Source organism: Euprymna scolopes, chromosome 18 (assembly GCF_053919585.1).
Source record: "Euprymna scolopes isolate OS-2025 chromosome 18, ASM5391958v1, whole genome shotgun sequence".
Taxonomy (NCBI): Eukaryota; Metazoa; Mollusca; class Cephalopoda; order Sepiida; family Sepiolidae; genus Euprymna; species Euprymna scolopes.
Window position 1 is genome coordinate 30,503,541 of NC_136499.1, and position 6,881 is coordinate 30,510,421.

Sequence of the window (6,881 nt, forward strand, 5' to 3'; positions counted from 1 at the left end):
ACATCTGATAATTATAATATGAATTAGCTTTGTGTGAAAGTGACTTTTATATAATAGTATATATATATATATATATATATATATATATATATATATATATATATATAAGGGTTGAAAAGATAGAAATTTTGTTAGAAGTTATAAATTGGCTAGTTGACTTTTAACAGTAACCTTAATCTGGGGTCTCTCTCCCTTCTTTCCTTTTTATTCTATATTTTTCACTTTCCCATTTTTGTTTGCTTCTTCGTTTATATTTTATTTTTATTATTATTGTTTATAGTTTATTATTTTTTATTCTAATCAACATTTTGTATTTTATTATATATATATATATAAGTATAATTAAATAATAATCATTCATTTATACCTACAGACACTAGTGTTTCATGCTTATGCAGTCATCAGTGTAGGAGGTGACAATTTCTACTGGTCAGAAGATTCGAACCTGGCCCAACCACGAAACTACTTTCGACTCTATTTGCTAAGCCTTTACCGTCGGGTCACTAAATAATTTCCATGGGAATGAAGAGAATTAACAATAAACACACAATTAGAGTGCAGACAGACAATCCAGAGAATTATATATATATATATATATATATATATATATATATATATATATATATATATATATATATATTTAGATTCTTCGAATTTCTGACTCATTTCTCCTTGAGTCTTTCGAAATAGTTTCCACTCTCCATCTCTCCTTCTCGTCAACTTCCACTTTTTCTCCTCTCCCATCTGGCTTGCTTCCCTTCTCTACTCGATTATCAGCTATTTTGAAAAAAATTATTCCTTACCCCTTATGTCACCTCATTTCCCCTTCTTCCAACAAATGCATACAACGGCTGTAAGTGAAACACTTTAAAGTCAGCTACAGACATGACTAGCTCGTCTCGTCTGATAAAACCCACACTGAGTTGAAATAAATTTATAATGAAATTGGACTGTTTGTGTTGGATTTTTTCTTTTGACCTTCATGTAGGCTCTGCCCTGTATTAGGCTCTCATACTTGAGATTTTTTACACCAAATAACATTAGTGTTGGGCCGATTAATTGGAATCGAGAATCGGAAAAATTGGAACTTTTTGGGGTATTGGAATTAGCATCGAAATCGAAAAAATTTGTACATATTTCCCGATGCCAAAACGATTCTTTCAATTATCTTTTTTTATTTGATTCTTTTATTTGTTTGAAACAAAACCTTCCACTGTTGGTAGTAATAATAAAATAATAAATATTTATTGATTTTAAATTACCAATAATGCTAAAATCTATAGATCACCACTCCACAAGTGTATTTTTACGTCTGAGAAAAATATGTGCGCATTTAGCAGGTGTTTTTATGGTAATCAGGAAAAATAGCAAGTTTATAGTTAAATATTTAGAGATTTATGAAGAATCGGAATCGGTAATTGTATTGGAATGGAGAATTTATTGTGGAATCACTCATTGTATCGGAATCGGGAAAAATATTGAAATCGCCCCATCACTAATATATACTCTCATACATTGTAGCAGATGTGGCTATAAAAGTTTTGTTTTTGTTGTTGTTGTTTTTTCATTTAGAGAAATGTGATTAATTCCAAAATATTCGATTCTTTCATCCTTTGATCATTTTTATTTATTATAAATGTTTTTTGCAACACATGTCTTTAACATGAAAAGTTTAAAATACAATTATATTAATACTTACTTTCATACGTCTATCGCTTTCACACTGTCATATATATATATATATATATATATATATATATATATATATATATATATATATGTGTGTGTTTCACAAATACTACAGTGTGAAAACGGAATAATTTGAACAGCTTGCAGTTTTTTATTTGTTTGTTTGTTTGCGTGCTTGTTTGTTTGTTTGTTTGTTTTTTTGCAATTATGATTTTTATATCTTTCATCTTCAAGAAGACTTGCCATGGATGATTATATGTCAGTATCGATATTGATTGATATTTTGGGGTATGTTATGAAATCAGGGGTATGGTGTCGGAGTAGGACTCAAAGGAATACTAGAAGTTGGAGTCGGATTTTTTAATCTTCAAAAAATCCACAAACAATTTTAATATTGGAAGACTTTAAAATAAGGAAGGAATTTTGGAATTCTGAGAGTTGAGGTTGGATATTTTAGCATTCAAAAAGTCAGATATCCAGCTCCCATTTCCCACCTCTCGGGAGCTGGTCCCCTTTTCCCTTCCCCCTCCCTTCACTCCTCACATTAAAAATCGGCCTTGTGCCTAATTTGCTCGGTGGGGGAGCAAATAAATACCATCTGTTCCGGCAGATGCTGCACTTAAGATAATTTGTACCAGTCAATGGAGGGGAAACCCTCTATACTGGGACAATTATTATTTTTGGTAACCAGAGTGCCCCCTTTTTTGCCTAATTTAGGGGAGCTGGTTTTTACCTCACATTAAAAACGGCCTTGTGCCTAATTTGCTCAGTGGGGGAGCAAATAAATACCATCTGTTCCGGCAGATGCTGCAAGCTATGACTAGCTATGACTGGCTATGACTAGCAAAGACCGGATGTGGGGGCAACCCCACATGCCTGACCATTAACCAGCTCCCATTTCCCACCTCTCGGGAGCTGGTCCCCTTTTTCCCTTCCCCCTCCCTTCACTCCTCACATTAAAAATCGGCCTTGTGCCTAATTTGCTCGGTGGGGGAGCAAATAAACACCATCTGTTCCGGCAGATACTGCACTTAAGATAATTTGTACCAGTCAATGGAGGGGAAACCCTCTATACTGGGACAATTATTATTTTTGGTAACCAGAGTGACCCCTTTTAGGGGAGCTGGTTTTTACCTCACATTAAAAACGGCCTTGTGCCTAATTTGCTCAGTGGGGGAGCAAATAAATACCATCTGTTCCGACAGATGCTGCAAGCTATGACTAGCTATGACTAGCAAAGACCAGATGTGGGGGCAACCCCACATGCCTGACCTTTAACCAGCTCCCATTTCCCACCTCTCGGGAGCTGGTCCCCTTTTTCCCTTCCCCCTCCCTTCACTCCTCACATTAAAAATTGGCCTTGTGCCTAATTTGCTCGGTGGGGAAGCAAATAAATACCATCAAAGTGTAGTATCTGTTCCGGCAGATACTGCACTTAAGATAATTTGTACCAGTCAATGGAGGGGAAACCCTCTATACTGGGACAATTATTATTTTTGGTAACCAGAGTGCCCCCTTTTTGCCTACTTTTAGGGGAGCTGGTTTTTACCTCACATTAAAAACGGCCTTGTGCCTAATTTGCTCAGTGGGGGAGCAAATAAATACCATCTGTTCCGGCAGATACTGGAAGCAAAGACCATATGTGGGGGCGACCCCACATATAAGACCTTGGTCAATGTAGGGGCAACCCTTCATACCAATTGTCACTATCCAGCTCCCCTACTCCCCGGGGAGTTGGTCCCCATTTCCCGTTCACTCCTCACATTAAAAATTGGCCTTGTGCCTAATTTGCTCGGTGGGGGAGCAAATAAATACCATCTGTACCGACAAATGCTGCAAGCAAAGACCAGCACAGACCATATGTGGGGGTAACCCCACATATCTGACCTTGGTCAATGTAGGGATCACCCTACAGACCAACAGTTACTATCCAGCTCCCATTTCCCACCTCTCGGGAGCTGATCCCCCCTTTCCCTCCCCCTCCCTCTCTGTCTACATTAAAAACGGCCTTGTGCCTAATTTGCTCAGTGGGGAAGCAAATAAATACAACAGGCCCAGAGCCAGTGGTCTCTAGAGAGCTAAGTAACGTTTGTTCGATGTCGACTTCGTCATATCAGACTGTAACTTTCATTTTGCTCTTCCTAATAAACAGGGAGCGGGTTTTTAAAAACAAACAAACCGATTTATTCACCTCATTCGAAACTGTCCCGCACAAAATGCTTACTGCTGAATACCTATCGCTGTCACGTCAATCAAAAATGCGCACCTGTTTGTTTTTTTAACACTTTACTTCGTTTTTTTTCACGGGCACCTGTTTTCTTTTCACATACCCCGAAAAACACCCTGGCAACGCTGGGTACCCCTCGCTAGTCTATAATATAAATCTCACCTGTCTGTTTAAATGTACGTATGTTGTATGTATGTTTGTATGTCTGCCTAAAACTTTCGACAGAGGTGACGGATTTTCATAGGATTGATATCATTTTGAAGCTTTACCCTTCAGACGACAAATATCGAAGAATTGGCCAAAAACAATTATTCCTTCATCCTCAACTGGGCACTTTTCTACAGGGAGGGGTCACTTTTTTCAACAATATTTTCGAAAGTCATCGCCTCTTTTCGATTGACTAGCCTTAATTTAAACCTTCACCAGTTTGGTGATGGACACAACGGCAAAAACGATTTTTTTTTTTACGTTTTTTTCCTCCTTCGCAGTTTTTGGACAGAAATTTGGCTGTCAAGAGGTCAAAGGCCAATAATTTGACTTTTAAAAACTCTACCAAGCGCCTCCGTCAATTTTAGATCTAAACACTTGAAATTTTAGATGTAGGTTATTTAGACATGGATCAAACTTTTTAACTTGATTTGAGCCCAAAAACAAATGTTACGGGGTCAAAATTGGGGTCAAAGTTAAAAAAATTTTACCTCTCAGCCCATTTTTGTCTAAACATTTGAAATTTTACATAAAGTGTATTCAGACATAGGGCAAGCTTCTCTTGAATGAGTTTGAGACAATACTCCAGTGAAAGGCATCCCACTTCTTTTTAATTTGTCAAAAGTTCTTCCAGATGTGAAATGTTATCATTGGATAGCTGTTGCTTGATGTAATGCCATACATTTTCGTTAGGATTGAGGTCTGGAGATTGTGCAGGCCAATCCAAACACAGAATATCATGCTCTTTAAGGAACCTCTTGACATTGCCAGCTGTGTGAATGGGACCATTATTCTGCAGGAAAATGAGATTATCATCCAAATTCCGGCCAAAGTAGGGTAGAAAATGCTCAGTCAACATATTATTGTAGTTGGTCGAATTAATTCGACCTTGCAAGCAACCTATAGGCCTTGGATCTTAAAGACTACTAACGCTCCCACACCAAAACTGAACCTTCACCACCTTTCAGCATGCACCTAGGATTAAATTCTTTGTCCTTCCTTCAAAAGACAGTTGATTTGGGGAGCCGTTTTAAATCTGTTTCTGAGACTACGGCTTTTGATAGCATTGTCTTCCCTGTAAAAAGTAACTCTAGGATGACCAGATTTATAGACATCACGAACACTGCCGACGTTTTAGTGCTTTTGCAGCCATTCATACCGTTTTCTTATCACATTTCAATCTTCAGCTAATTTCTCGATTGGATAAACCAGAAAGGTGAAAATTAATGAGCTCCTGACGATCACTAAGAGAGACTCGACGTATATGGACTAAATGTTATGTTGTATAACCTAGGAACAACAACAATTATGACTAGAGATGCTAAAAGATGGTTTCAAGCTTATTTGTTGCTGTGGAGTTTCTTTTTGCCTTTTTGATTTGAAGCTAATTTTTTTTAAATTGACGTGAACCCGACAATACTTCAAGTAAAAGCTAAATATGAAAAGGTAAAATTATAGAGGAATAAAGACCAATCAAATGAGGTATAGGTTGCTTAAACAGTTACATTCAATTTAGCTTCAATTTGTGGTTTTTGAAAAAAATGACAAGTGCGAACTTTCTTTTTGGCGATACTTTATATATATAGATGTAGGTATATATAAATACATACATATATATACATATAAACATATATATATATATATATATATATATACATAGATATATATATACATATATATACATATATATACACATATATACATATACAAATATATATATACATATATATACAAATATATATACACATATATATATACAAATATATATACACATAAAAAAAAATATATATACTAATATATATATGCATATATACATATATATATGCATATATACATATATATATATATATTCATATATACATTTATATATGTATATATATATGTGTATGTATATATATGTATATATATGTATATATATATAGATGTAGGTATATATAAATACATATATATATATACATATATATACATATAGATGTAGGTATATATAAATACATACACACATATATATAAACATATATATATAAATACATACACACACACACACACACACACACACACACACATATATATATATATATATATATATATATATATATATATATATATATATATATATATAAGCAAAATAAGACACTGATAGAATTCAGATGAAAAATCCTGATAGATATTACTTGAAGTAATACTTTCAAGGAGATCCTAGCCAAAAAGGAAAAGCTCAATATTTAAGAATAGAGCAATATATAAGTTTTGTGGTAAAATTTTAAATTCTGAAAAAATAACATATAGAGACATACATTCGATTTAAGGATTTATTGCTTGACAAAAGGAATATATAGAAGGGGTTACATTAATTTCCTTAATCCATGGATTTTCAACAATGGCTCATATAATCAGAGGAAATGAAATGCAGTTAGCAAAATGTTCAGCTGCGAATGGACGCTATTTTGCTTTTCAGCACAATTATTGAAAATAGTTTTTTGAGTGGTTGTAGATAATTATATGGAGAAAATTATACGAAAAGAGAAGTTGATGAAGGAGTCCAATGTCGTTCGGGGTTATAAATCCAGGTGGGCAGAATATATTCCCATATAGCGAAAGCGTACTGCTCCTTATTGATATTTCTAAAAGTATACCTGGCCGCCTTATTCGATGTTGCGTTGGTTGTGTGTTGGTAGCTGTAGTCCAAATGCTTTCTCGGTGTTGACAAATTATATCCGAAATTGGGTGGATATACCATTCCATTGTAATTATCCCCGTA